We start from the raw sequence: 15,092 nt of genomic DNA, 5'->3' as shown, positions 1-15,092 counted from the left end.
CGGACCAATGAACGCCGGGAGTCTAGCGATTAGCCAATCAGCGCCACGCTGATGTCAAGCTGTACGTCGGTGGGTAACTGGTGAGGATAGCAACAATGGCGACCGCTACAGATCCTACAGACCACATTAACGATGCTATCGAGGTATTTCGCCACTACTCGCGTTAATGGAGGACCAAATTAAGGAAGCTGCTAAACTGGATTTAACGGCGATGCAGCTGGGCGTGCACGACGACAGAGACATTTTAAACGGGCAATGCTCGCTTGTTTTCGGCACCCCCGAGGCATGGATACTAATGACGTCAGATTCTGGGTGAGTCGTTGATCTCTAATGATTGGTTAGGGAAAAAATCAAATTCCCTCCCCCTTGTAAATCGCCTTCAATGGGAGCCATGTCAGACTGAAGGTTCTGGGAGCTTCAGTCTGACACTCAGGCTACAAGCCTATGGCATTTTACATTGTATAAAGTAGCCTAGCGACAAGCTAGATTTCCTCTGCTCATATTAAGCCAGGATAAATCCCGAAGTATAAATCCCCAAAGGATAAATCACACACAAGACTTTTTTTGTTTGTGGGGGCTTTATTGGCTTTAGGCAAGGCAAGGCAAGTTTATTTGTAGAGCACAATTCATACACAACGTAATTCAAAGTGCTTTACAGAACAAGAAAATGCATTAAAATCACAATACAAAATAAAAACATAAATACTCATTATAAAATAAACTTTAAAAGAGAAGAGTGCAGATAAGATCCTTTCAGTCATATGCACAGTGAAATAGAGCTGTTTTGATCCTAGATTTGAACATTGTCAGAGTAGAGGCCTGTCTCACATCTTCAGAAAGACTGTTCCAGATTTTAGCTGCATAAAACTGGAATCCTGATTCCCTATGTTTAGTCCTGACTCTGGGCACCAGCAGGAGGCCGGTCCCTGAGGTCCTCAGAGTCCGAGATGGTTCGTATGGCACTAACATGTCAGAGATGTACTTTGGTGCTAGGCTGTGGAGAGACTTGTACACAAGCATAGCTGCTTTAAAGTCTATTCTCTGAGCCACAGGAAGCCAGTGTAGAGACCTGAGCACAGGACTAATGTGCTCGTACTTCCTGGTTCTGGTCAGGACCCGAGCAGCAGCATTCTGGATGTACTGCAGCTGTTTTACGGCCCGTTTGGAGAGGCCAGTGAGCAGGCCGTTACAGTAGTCTAACCTACTAGAGACAAATGCATGGATAAGTCTCTCCAAGTCAGGTTTAGACACTATACCTTTGATTTTGGCAATGTTTTTTAGATGGTAAAAAGCTGCTGATGCTATTGATTTGATGTGGCTGTTAAAGTTCAAGTCTGAGTCCATTATTACCCCGAGATTTCTAACCTGATTTGTAGGTTTTAGAGAGAGAGACTGGAGGTGACTGCTGACACTTTCTCTTTGTTTCTGTGGACCAAATACGATGACTTCAGTCTTGTCTGAATTTAGCTGGAGAAAGTTGTTTTGCATCCACACACTGACCTGTTGGATGCAGTGACAGAGTGAATCCACTGGTCCATATTCACCTGCTGTCAGTGAGACATAGATCTGAGTGTCGTCTGCATAATTGTGGTAGGACACATTATTACTTTGTATTAACTGGCCTAAAGGCAGCATGTAGAGATTGAACAGAAGGGGTCCCAGGATTGACCCTTGGGGCACCCCACAGGTCAAGGCCATGTGGTCTGAGACACAGTTACCAATTTCAACAAAGTACTTCCTGTCTTCTAGATAGGACTTCAACCAATTTAGGGCAGTGCCAGAGATGCCCACCCAGTCCTCTAGTCTCTGTGAAAGGATCTCATGATCGACAGTGTCAAAAGCAGCACTCAGATCTAGCAGGACTAAAACTGAGACTTTGCCTGCGTCAGTGTTCAGGCGGATGTCATTTGTCACCTTAATAAGAGCGGTCTCAGTGCTGTGATGGGGTCTAAAACCTGACTGGAAAACATCAAAGGAGTTGTTCATTAGGAGAAAGTCAGTAAGCTGTTGGTAAACAACTTTCTCAAGGACTTTGCCTAAAAATGGCAGATTTGAAATGGGCCGGTAGTTGTTCAGTACTGTGGCATCAAGACTGCTCTTCTTTAGGAGAGGCTTTATGACCGCAGTTTTCAAGGCCTTTGGGAATGTTCCAGATTGTAGTGACATGTTAACTATGTGAGCGAGTGGTGGTAACAAACTGCTCAGCACAGACTTTAGAAATCTAGTGGGTAACACATCGAGGCAGCATGTAGATGAACTCAGACTGGTGATGATCTCTTGGACAGTTTTGTCATTCAAAATGAGTCAGCTCTAAGTGTCTAGGTGGCTGCAGGTTTGTTATTGGCGTTGTGGAATTGATGGCATTTTTAATGGTCTGAACCTTGTCGCAAAAGAATACTGCAAACTCATTACACTTAGATGTGGAGATCAGTTCCAACGGCAGTTGAGCTGGAGGGTTTGTTAATCTGTTCACTGTTGCAAATAAGACACGCGAGTTGTTACTGCAGTTTCCAATTTATAATTTATTGTTTTTTTTTATCTGTAAAATTAAAGTAAATAAAAGCTTTGTTTCCACTGAGGGTAATTGTTTTCAGCTCACAAAAATAGACAGTAGGTCTGCGTAGCTGCGATGCATAGTTACATTTCTGGGGAGCTGGCGTGGGTTTGGTGTAGGCCTGACTTTGATACAGAGCCTAAGCTGTAAGCTCGGCATAGATTCGATGCAGAAGTATAAATTCCGCCTCATGCAGCAATGCACAAGCAAAAGCAGGGAAAAAGAAGACTGCAAGACAGTAAACTTGGGCTGAATCCAAATGTCCGGACTTCACCACACTTGCAGAGTCGTGGACTTAGTAGGCGCATTCCTGGGAAGTCTGGGAGTGCTTAAGGCTCTGAATCCACAATTCAGCCAGTCTAAGGGCCTAAAGTGGACTTTCTGCAGACTTTAGCAGACTTCACAGATTTAATTGCCCACAATTCATTACAATGCAGATGTGACATTCTGTATGTAAAATAGTTACTGTAGCCTATTAAAACAATACTTGAATTGTGTAAGCCAGAAAAAATATTCAACAACATCATGATACATAAATATGTAGAAGTATAAGCTATAGTGGGTCATCAAAATGCATTGTATTATTGCAGCCTACCTCATAGGTTGCACAGTGCAACACCAAAAATATAGGCTGGGAAAGTGGCTGATGTTTCTCTCAGGCCCACCCAGTTTATTTAGTCATAGCTTGATCCTAATTCACAAACATCTCTGTATCTGAATGTCTGCTTTCTATATGTTATACAGAATTTTTTTTTTTTTTATTATTATTATTTTTTATTTGCAGGTGTATGTCAATATATAATGTCTGTCAATTGTAGACAATAAATATACTTATCTTCTCACATTAACATACAACAGGGCATTAACAGAGAAATAGATAAACAAAACAAAAAGTAACAAAACAAAAAATATAACTCAACCCATTTCTGTTAAATTCATAACAATTAATCGTATTATGAGTAGTGCCTAAGGCAGTAACAGATACAAGAAAACAACAATACAAAACACCTGCATATTTTATAGCTCCTTAACCCTGACCAACCCCATCCCCACAGATCTCTCTAAATTTAACTACATGCTGGATATTTCAGATCAATACATAAAAGAAAACAAACCAACAAAAAAGAAGAACAAAGAGTTATATCATAGTTCTAGCTACGCTGAGTGCCTCCTTCCTAGCCTTGAGCACAACCTGGCCTGCCCCATTCATTCTAGCAACAGAGATAGATAACGCCTCTATTAAAGAGTAAATGCACTGATGGAGAGCGTGTTCGATGGTTGCCACCTAACCGCCAACATCTTTTTAGCAACAGTACATGATGATAGCCACAACAATCTTTGCATATGGTTAAAGTTTTGCCCGGAATCATCATTCAAAAGTATACATTTTGGAGAGCAGTCGATCTCTAAACCAAGTGTTTCAGAGAGATGTTTTGATATTTGTTCCCAGAAATTTCGAGCTGATACACTCTCACATGATATGTAAAAAGGTCCCCATTTGATTCAAATCACATAAATTACAGTTTGGAGAAAAATTAATCATCATCAATCAAGATTTGTTAATTTATTATTTAGATTTTGTGAGGAATAGGAAACATTCCTCCAAACTCTAGCCCAGTCTACAGATCATTCCGAGCAGTCTTTATTCCATACCTTAGTTATCGCCAACTGGGTCTGCATATGTTCCAACAAAGTATTATAGATTGCAGAAACATGTCCTTTGGTTAGTCCTGATAATGTCTTAAAGCCTCAGTGTGTAAAAATGGTAACAGTGACATCAGCGGTCAAATTCTAGATTGCAGCGCTCACTCGCGCTCCCTCACTCACCCCTCCCGTCGGGTAAGTGACGGTGGCCTCGTAGGACAAAAAGCCTTGCGCAGACAGCAGAGTTTTTTGAGTTTTTCTGGAGTATCTAGCGACGAGGTGAATATTTATTTAGGATTCTAAACCATGTTATCTGTGAGATATATGTTAGGAGTGTTTTATTTCTAATTGTTTTGGTAACACGAGCATTAGCACAGTACTGCTAAAATAACACGTTTTATGTGATAGTCACACGAAGAGTGAAGAGGTGTGTCTCGGCTACCCAGAGGGAAGAGGAGAGGGTGGCAGCCTTCGCAGCAGTGCGAGAGGAATCAACAGATTAGGCTGTAGGCTAGGCTAACCATTTAGCTGTAGCTCTGGGATAACGTTACCAAGGCTAGGATTACATTAGCACATAAACTTAGCCATCACTCGAACTTAGACGGGCAGGGAAAAGTAGTTGAAAACATGAAGCCAAAATGATTTTAAAATATCAGGTTGAATTACCTGTCTAGCAGAAAGCAGGCAACCTCCGCATCCCTTGTGAAATCCTTCTCCTTCAGGAGTTCTTTCCACCTGGAATAAGCAATGCCGATATTCATTCGCATTTTGTCCTGTCCTCGCTTATCTGATCTTTTTCTTTTATTTGGTGGCGTGGTTTCCCTCTTACGGGGCAAAACATATGTGTGGTCCTCCATTTAAAGTGCGACAGAATCATAAAAGTACAAAGCAGGTTCACGCAGAAGCGCCCCGGATTGATCTTCACCTTAACCATCTCCAGTGACGGCAAGTTCTAGGTAAATGCGAAAGGTGAAGCGCGTATATCCCTTTTGGCCACTGTATTCAAATATGGCGACGCAAAAGGGCAGCCTCCAGCAGACCGCACCCTGCCTGTGTATATATAGAACAATCATTCTAAGCCTATGAGAAAGCTTCCATTTGTATGTGACTTGCATTACACTTTAGTATATATATTTATGAAAGCAATGGTTGATATTTGCTAATAAACAACCACGCAAATTACACATTGTAACTTTAAATGATTCCATCATCGGATGATTAATAGGTTGTCAGTCAGTCAAGACACCTGCTGCCCGTAAAGCAGAATGTGTAGATATATGAAAAAGGACTGTGATGGCAGTTTATTTCCCTTAAATCCTGAAAGCTTCTTAAACCAGCATCATTCATGATGTCTCCTAAGCTATGGATACCTGAATTGTACCACTGAGGTGAGATAAAATGTTGTCCTCCAGACTTTAATAAACCATTAAAAAATATTGGAGTATTAGCATGCCATTTAGATGTCCAATTATATATATTTTCCATTTAAGAAAGGAATTTATTTTTTTCACTCACAAAACAATCCTTTACATAAGATTTATATTTTGTTACCTGCAGGGACAGATTAGCATACAGGATATGAGAGCAGAGATCACCATGTAATTGATTGTAATTATTGCTTGAACATTTCCATGGCAGCGAGTAAAAAAGACTTGAGGCCTGTCTATCAGTGGCTTGTGGTCTCTGCCCTCGCAGACTTTACATGATGATGGTGAACTTGTTGCAGTACATACAATTGAAGTCAGTGAGGAGTCAATCTACAAGTCCAGAGGGTGGATACAGCCATGGATCAGGCCTCCAGGAATGCTCTCCTTTCAGCAAAGTTTTCCCTGTGGCCACTCATGGTATTGCAGTGAAAAAATCCCTTGTGGCCCATAACACATTTTCCCAACAGGTCACCATTATAAAAAAGTAATCTGTAAAACATTTTACCAGACACCTTGAACTGCAAACAAGGCTAATTATGACTCTGTTTTTTTATTTTGTTTGAGCCATGGTGGTTTTATATTTGCAAAACTTTCCTCAAGGCGAGAAAAAATATTTAAAAGTCTGTGACGTCATTACAATGTAAAGTCTATGTGCCGAGCGGGAACACGCGGATGGGGCCAGCCGGCCACATAATATGGAAGTACACCCGGCAGCTAGAAAACATTTTTGGTGTATGTGGCAAACGAGCAACTTCATTGGAATGAATAGGATCCATCTTGGGGTCCTGTATGTAGTTATTATCAAAAGAATGCAGGATTAAAAAAAAACAAAAAAAAAAAAACAGCTTTGCAGTGACCAAGGAAATGCATTCAGCATTTTACTTAGACAAGACAACTCCACTGTGCCCCTTTAAAGTTTTTTTTTTTTTTTTTACTGATGATAAATACAGAACAGTATCATTCCCCCTCCCTCGTACCTGAATCTAAACCATTATGAAGACAAAGGATTTAAATAGGACTTGCATTTGTGAATGTCATGGAACTTTGCAGTATATTATTTATGTCAAAAAAAAGCAAATTCCAAAATCAACTTAAACCCCAGCGATGTGTCTGCACCAGCACCACTCCACTCCATGTCAGGTTTTTCTCCAAAGTGAGAGAGTGGCAGGAATTCCTTTCATACTGTTGTCCAAATGTGCTGTAGCAGACAACAAAGACATTTTATTCACCTCATTATCTCCTGTATTTAGCTCACTGAGACCTCCCCATCTGCTCCCCATAATGTGAGCTGAATGCAGCATTAACTACTGTAAATATAGACTTTTCTACTTCACTTATTTTGTGAGATGGAGCCTGATAGCTCGCTTCCTGTGTTTGGATGAACTGTGGAGTGGAACCATGCAGCTTTGAATAGGATAGGAGTAACTGACGATTTTAAGATGGGAAAATTGGCTACATTCAGACTAATCTGGATGACTATGATGTCATCATATTAAATTAAAGGGAGGCTGACAACTCCCACAAATGTGTTGTGTTACAGTATTTAATGCCTTCTCTTCACATAATTTTTTGTACACTCACATTGTGCCTCACTCCATTCTTAAAGTCTTCATCTCTCCTTCTATTCCACACATTCTTTCTCCCTCCATCTCATCTCAACCTCTCTCCCCTCTTCCAGACTCCTGTCGTGTAGTCCTCAGTGATTAGCATAATTCCCCTTCATGTAACAGATGGTGTTTCTACGTCAGGGATCATGCTCCTTATAATGGAGCATGCTACCATCATAGAGCTACAGGACACAGACAGGGCTGCAGGTGCGCTCACAAACACAGCTGACACGGAACTTATTTTTCACACCACTACACATTTTACCTTTTAGAAAATATACACTGTAAACAATACATTTATAAGAGACAGACATATTATCATCGAGGTAAAGCTGCAGGCTGTGTTTGGTATTGACAGTGAAATGGAAAAGGTGTGAACGGCAGTGTTTTATAGCTCCATGGAAACAGAAGACCAGGAGTGTGACCTGTCATCATTACAGAAGCCCAACATTTAGCTCTAAATTTAGTAAGAAATCAGTGTTTCCAGTTTAGCGAGTGATTTACTGTCATCCAAATGAAGTCAGCCACAATTCAGCTACTGCTCGCCAATTACAAACCCAGAGGTGCCGTTCAAGTCTGGCTGCTTGCAGGATATGCCATCCTCTAATGAAAACACATAATTTCAGTTCAAGGGAAAAGTTACATTTAAAGTGTGTGTGTGTGTGTGTGTGTGTGTGTGTGTGCGTGCGTGCCTGCGTGTGTGAGTAAGCCTACTTTGCAGTATGTGTGTAGGATTTAAGCCTTTACGTTTGGTGCTGAATGAACACCAACGATATGTCACATCTTCACCCTTTTCTAACAATTACTTGCAGTCTTGTTATGTCTGACATCCCTTATCACAAACCAATGAATCCTCATAGAACGGTTTGTATGATATCCTACAAAAATGCACACACAACAGTTCGTACGATATCTTACAGATTAACCTCAATGTACAGTTACGTAATTAACATAAAGTTACAGAGGTTAGATTTAGGAAAAGCATGGTTACCCTTAAAATGACTCAGAGCTCGCACGGTTCCAAACACGTGTCTCCAGGTGAAAGTCCATGGGCCCTATTTAGATGGTCTAAAATGCAAAGCGCCAGGTGTGCAGTGCATGGGCATGTCCCAGTCACTTGCTAGTTAGACAGCGCATTTTCAGACTGTGCGCCATGGCGGAGAGTCTAAAAGGGTTGGACTTACTCTGTGAATTAGTCATGGGTGTGTTTTGGGCATATCATTCAATAAGCCAATCAGAGTGTCACCTCTCATTCCCTTTAAAAGAGGTGCGATTGGAGCGCACGGCGGAGAGCTAGTTAGATGGCAGACCTACCAACTGGAAAGAGTGAGCGTTTTACAGCTGAGGAGACGATAAATGTATATCTATATCGACTGTCCCGTCACATCTGATGTCAGATCAAAGGGGATTGGCACCGTTTGGCACGCGTAATGGAAACCCAACCTGATTTGATTAACACAGCTGCAAACTAATAAGTTCACATCCCTCTCAGCCAGCCACAAACAGCCACAGCATCAGATAGGGAGTATATATTCAGCATCTGTCATCTTAGAAAAGTCAAAAGAAAAGAAACAGAGTGAGACTGCGAGAGAGAAAGAGAGAGCGCGTGCGCACGAGACACGCTGTCAACAAATTATTCAATTTATTTTATTTTAACCCGGGAGGTTAGAGAGCCCAGCTCCCTCTCCAGCAGCATCCAGACGACACCAAATTCGTTAGGAGCCAATAGGCTCAGCAGCAATAATGAATCAGGCACAAGAATAAATGTTGAGTAGCCACTCTTGTATTTTTTTGCAGTGAATGAAGAAAATTGTTCAATTTGTACAAAAATATAAAATACAACCCAAATGAACAGAAACAAAAAAGTGTGCACACAAATGAAATAAGAGTGTCCGATGGGGCCCTTATAAAATAAGAAATTGTTGCAGGTGTACCTGTTTCTTAAAGGTTCATGGAAGTGTAGTGTGTGTATCTGTGTATGTGTGAGTGTACGTGTGTATCTCCTTCACTGTGATCCTTCCTCAAAGTTCTTAGCTCGCCATCTGTCACAACCGGAATCTCGTCCTGGTCCTCGGATTTTCCCCGTCCTCTCAAAAAACCTGACTTATAAACAAGGTCATATCTATTACACTCTTTTCTCAGATGCATCATTGAAGGTTTAAATGTCAAAAATGCTAAATATTGCATCAAACCTCACACATAAATCTTCAATATAATCAAATCTCAAAGCTTCAGTTTTGTTGTACAACATTCAGTGTTCAAGTATATCAAATATGAGGACTAAACATTCAAGTACTCACATATTTAACTGTTGATGTGAACAGTATTTAAATAATACTTATGGTAAGTAACCATTAACATTGAAAATATCATATATCATAACCATATCAAAACAGGATAACATGTACAAATAAAATCACAGTACACATGAGTTTGTTTCAGAGGTATCAAAGAAGTGTGCTTAATTACTCCTACACTATAGGCCTACTGGTGAGAGAGAAACTGCACCAAAAATTACCCTCCAGGTTACTTTAAACTCACAGTTGAAATTAATTAAATTCCTTCAATAATTTGCATACAAAATAAAATGTTATTTTACTCCCATCATACGATATATCAAATTACTTATTTTTAAATTGGCAATAGGAAAACAAAACAGACTTCCCCTTTAAAATATACATCGGTGTAAGTGAATATGGCTGTAACAATCGGCATAAAATAATAAACACAATATATTCAGTATACACATGTAGGAAACATTGCACCATTATTCACCTCAGTTCACTTTAATACCACCCCTGCTTTCTTTAGCACACTGAGAAAGAGCAGAAAAATAGCATCAGAGCAGCTAAAGAGACACGTTTCTCACCGTTGCTCTGCGTTTCAAAGCCAAACACGTCGATGTTGGAGCTTGCAGTGGCTCCCAGATGGAAGGTACGTGGTTAGCCTGTGAGACACCGAGCTAGCATTAGCATGGCGACGACAATAAGTGTTAACGAGCATCTTTTTGGGAACTGCCCATTAGTTCGACAGCCCATTGGTTCGACATCCGATTGTTCCGACCATATTAAAGTCATTGTTCCGAAGTCCGTTCCGAAATCATCATGATGCCCTGTGGTTAAGGTCCGGTTAGGTTTAGGCACAAAAACCACTTGGTTAGGGTCAGGAAAAGATCATGGTGTGGGTTAAAATGAAAAAGAAAGTGACAAACACATAAGCCGTGAGCTTGCTCCGCCTCAAGCCGGTCGCGGCGCACCATACGCCCGCCGCGAGCCGTTCAACACCGCGGACAGTCGGACTAATGGGATGTCGAACCAATGGGCTGTCAAACCAATAAACAACTCACCTTACCGACGTAACTCGTCTCCTTCGTGTAGTCACTCGGCTCCGAACTTCCAGCAGGTAAGTGTGTAGTCACTCGGCTCCGAACTTCCAGCAGGTAAGTGTGCTTGCTTTCTCTTTCTCTTATCACCGTCTATCTCAGGATTTTTCTCCTCTTTTCTCTGTCCTCTTAGCAGGTTGCTGCCTTCACTCCCGTGGCTGAGATGAGAAAAGACCGGAAAAACAACGCACCTGCACTTCACCTCCGAGCTGACAGGCTGAACGTGGCCTGCGTAGCCCCTGATTGGCTGTTGAGGGCTAGGTACCCCCACGTGAGGTCATGTGAACTGAGCGGTGCATTCAAATACAATAGGATATTTAACACTTTGCCGATGTAAACAAATAAAATAAAGAAAATAAATACTCTCTATCTAATTGTGTTTTTTATACCTGGGCTACAATTTACATGCCAAAATGATCACAATTCAATTGGGAAAGACAAGTTCATTTTACAGGCGATGCATCATCAGCCCGTGGAGGTCTGCTCGCAGTTCCGTATATTCGGACACTGCGAGCTTGGACCTCCCGGATTATTATGATCATTATTACTGCGATTAGATCATTCTGATTAATGACTGACCATTAAGACGTGTTTCTGATAAATATTTTAATGTGCACAATAATAACCTTTCACATTTTAATCATATTTTTATTTTTTAACTATTGCATATGTGTGGCTGCTCCATGTGTGTCTGAGCAGAGTGCACGCTGTGGCGGTTTTATTGAGTGACTATTTTATTTTATATCACCTTTTTTTTTTTTTTTTTGCTGTTTGTTTTCACAAGAACACACAATGAAAAGTCAATACAGCAATGTCCATTCACCAATCAAAAGTTCAGAACCAAGGAAGAGTGATATTAAACGAATCAGTCAGTATAGTCTTTTTTCTTTTCAGGGCATTAAGAAAAAAACAAACAAAAAGAGTCACTCTTGGTATTCAAAGTGGGAAAAAAAATTGTCGTTTGGGAATGGTAGAGGAGGGATTTTTTATGGTTTGCTGAGCACCAGTCTGAAGCCCAATGCCACGTCATCGGGGGGGTGAATGAATGCGTGAATGAATGTAGTGAGAAGGGACAACCGGGGTAATGATCAGCTGATGATTGTTTCGGTATGTGTTTTTCCGTTTTGTCCGTAGTGGCAGAGGAAATACGGGGGACTAGCTACCTCAACTTTTTGCCTGAGCTGCCGCAGGGTGCGGACTAAACTGGCGAGATACTTCTCTGTCAACCAGAGTAGACTTGTGCCTCTTTTTCTTTTTGAGACGCTGCGTGACGTCATCTTTTAAGGCCATGGGTTGCCAGGGGTAACAGGCAACGCTACATGAGACGGCGGCACAGGAGGGAAGAGAGGGATTTTTTTTTTTTTTTTGAAGCTCGTTACAACGCGCGTTGTGCACCCGCCTAGAGATGTATATTACTAACTTGTTTAACAGAGAAATACTGCGCCGTTGACTTTAGACCAGGTTTTTGTTGGTCACTGGCGCATTTGCTTTTTATGTCATCTAACTAGCAACGCGCCATGACTGCGCCTGACCACAAGTTCATTTGCTAGTTAGACGACGAGGGCGCAGGGCGTGAAAATGACAACTGCGCCTGCATCTAAATAGCAATGACACTTGCGACATGGATTATGCGCCCTCCACCGTCCGCTTTAGACCATCTAAACAGGGCCCCATATTTGTTTGACCATCCACCACCTCAACCTGCCTCCTTAAAAGACGACTCAGGACTGCTTCCTTGTTTAACCCCTGTCAGCACATTGGCCACGTAAAATGCGTGAGATATGTGCAAATTTGGCAGGCAGTTTGGACATTCATAGATGGGTGAAAAATAAAATACACAAATAAAGTTGCTGCACCTCTTTTGGTAGTGTTTGATGGGGCTGTCTGACACATCGAGAGGTGTTTAGTTAGGTTAAGATCTGGTGACTGTGAAGGTCGTAGCTCATGACTCACATCATTTTCTCCACTAGTTCATTAAACTTTTCTTCTGACTTGTTACCCACCGCTACATTTTTGAAAATCTTTTCCCAATAATGTAATAACTTTTACATTTTTAATGTATTAAAGTTTGAAGTAAAAAGTTACCAGTAATGTAATAACATTTCTGAACCAATTATATAGTAACAATGAAATAGTTATAGCACTACAGTTACATACACCGTTACATACATAGTTTTGTTTATTAAAAAAACTTAACACACTCAACAGTTACCCTTACTGTGACTTCTTTCAAATATCTGCTCAAAAACCTGACCAATCATGACCCTGCTGTGTTCACATGAAACATGAAGCAATTTTTTCCTCACATAAATCCGAATGCTGGAGTGTTCTATGTTTTTTTTTTTTTGGAATATTTTGTGACTGGGAAATATTTATCCTTCACAGCTGTGCTACTGACTGGGCAAGGCTAACTCAGTTTGCAGTAAAGTCCTAGCGATAACTGACATCAAGTGATGTGAACATGGAGTATAAAGCCTTCAAGCTCTTAATCACTGTGAACCAATATTATTTTTCATATTGTCACAGTAGCACATTCCTGCTTCACTCCTTCTGTTGTTTACTTTTCACAATAAAAGTTTATCTTAAATTACTTCATATTTTCAGAACTTATCATGTAGTCCCATAGCTATTTCTGATTCTCTGTAATGTCAGGAAATGTCAACTAGATCCCAATGCTAAAGGTTATTCACAAGACAGCGTCACGCAAACCTCTTGCGCAAATTGAAAATTTTAGCCTCTTACCTCATTCGTGTCATCCACTTCACCGGATGTGAATTTTCCATAAGCCTTCTGTGAAAAGAAGGAATTTATAAAGTTGTCACTAGGCAAAAAAAAAAAAAAAAAAAAAAAAGCTGTCATTGAATGCAGTGCAGGGTGTCGAATCATCCAGAATGAACCACCGTATCACTAGTGTTCAGACAGAAGACAATGAATTTAAAGAAAAACTTTGCCAATATTCAACCAGCTGTGTGTCATCGCAGTGTGTGCAGATGAACATTGCAAGCCCAGTGGACGTCCAGGCACTGACAGTGGTGCGGTGGAAAGCCAAACACCATTCATCTGCAAACATTGTGTTTGCAGATGAATGGTAAATCTGAATTAGTAGTATTTATTACATTATTGGCTGCTACATATTTGATGTTTGTATTGTCGTTGTTGTAAGAACATATAAGGGATAATGCCAGATGAGGTTACCATTCTCAGGAATCAACAGATGACGTGGAGTCCAGAACTGCCAGACGTGCAGTGAAGGAGGAAAAAAAAATATCTACGTTTCCTGCAAAGAATTATTTGGGTATTTTGAAATGTGATGTAATTTCATGTTATTAAATATCGAACTTAATTACCAGTGCCATTCTTTTCACAGTATAAGTGTATGGTGACTACAATAAAGTGATGTCAATATTAATCACTCTGCTAATTCGAATCATTTTGCTTTTTCAGTTCACTTCAAAGATTTGAAGTCACTGATAATATAGTTCATTCATGTTTTTCTGACCTAAATAATATTAACATAACTCTTCAAATGCACTTAAGTATAGGCAACACTTCAAATGCCATTCAGATGTGCTGCTGTGTGTACATCATTACATGAACACATCACTGAACTAAGTGTGTAACCAACAGTCAGGGCATCACCATTCAAATGCCCCTCAGTTTTTGCAACAGTAAGTTGTCCCTTCAACACACTGTTGAAGCACCAAAGAGTTAAATAGTAAATGTATAGCACATTTTTAGTCTTGTGCACTTGTACACTACACGTCTAGTACAATATCAAATCTGTTTATGGTCTGACCCAGGGGCAGCAAATATAAAGAGAATAACAGGGTCCCCAAAACTGAGCCCTGTAGGACACCAGAAGACAGTAGAGAGGAATCAGAATCAAAGTCTTCAATAAAGACAGTGAAACTAAAAAACAGTTAAATGTTGTACATATCTTTATGCCAACCAATGCAGAACTAAGGTCAAGAAGTACTAACAAAGAATAATCACCTGACTCAGATGACATTAGCTGCTTACACCGCGCATGCAAATGTAAATGTTTAATCTTTTGTCAATATGAACATGTTAATGTCACACGTTGTTAGCCCGGTTAGATTCACCACAATTCATCCGTTCAGTTAATTTTATGGAAACCATGAGGACCAAAGTACAATTCATTCAGATTTACCAGCATGGTAAACAAGAAACAGAAAAAAAGTGGCAGCTCCCTACCTTGAGGGGTTCATAACATCCATTCCTCAATTATTTATATTCCTTTAGTCTGTAAGAATAAAATGGGTTTTTATTTTAAAAAAAAAAAAAAAAAAAAACATTGGTAACTGTCTGCTAACTGCCAATACTGCACTTAAAGCTGTTTGCGTTACGTCACTTGCTNCATTCCTCAATTATTTATATTCCTTTAGTCTGTAAGAATAAAATGGGTTTTTATTTTAAAAAAAATAAAAAAAACAAAACATTGGTAACTGTCTGCTAAC

The 15,092-nt window shown here is 40.3% G+C and overlaps 1 long non-coding RNA gene across 1 annotated transcript; it reads right to left on the bottom strand.

The window, feature by feature from the left end:
- Positions 1-9,012: 9,012 nt before the first annotated feature.
- On the bottom strand, positions 9,013-10,639 carry LOC126389369 (uncharacterized). Its single transcript, XR_007569852.1, has 3 exons — positions 10,579-10,639; positions 10,102-10,179; positions 9,013-9,335 (listed from the first exon to the last, which is right to left on the bottom strand). It is a non-coding gene; the product is annotated as an uncharacterized LOC126389369 (long non-coding RNA).
- Between the last annotated feature and the right edge of the window lie 4,453 nt (positions 10,640-15,092).

The sequence above is a fragment of the Epinephelus moara genome, chromosome 4 (genome assembly GCF_006386435.1).
Source record: "Epinephelus moara isolate mb chromosome 4, YSFRI_EMoa_1.0, whole genome shotgun sequence".
NCBI classification, from domain to species: Eukaryota; Metazoa; Chordata; class Actinopteri; order Perciformes; family Serranidae; genus Epinephelus; species Epinephelus moara.
This window is presented reverse-complemented; position numbering and strand designations above follow the sequence as displayed.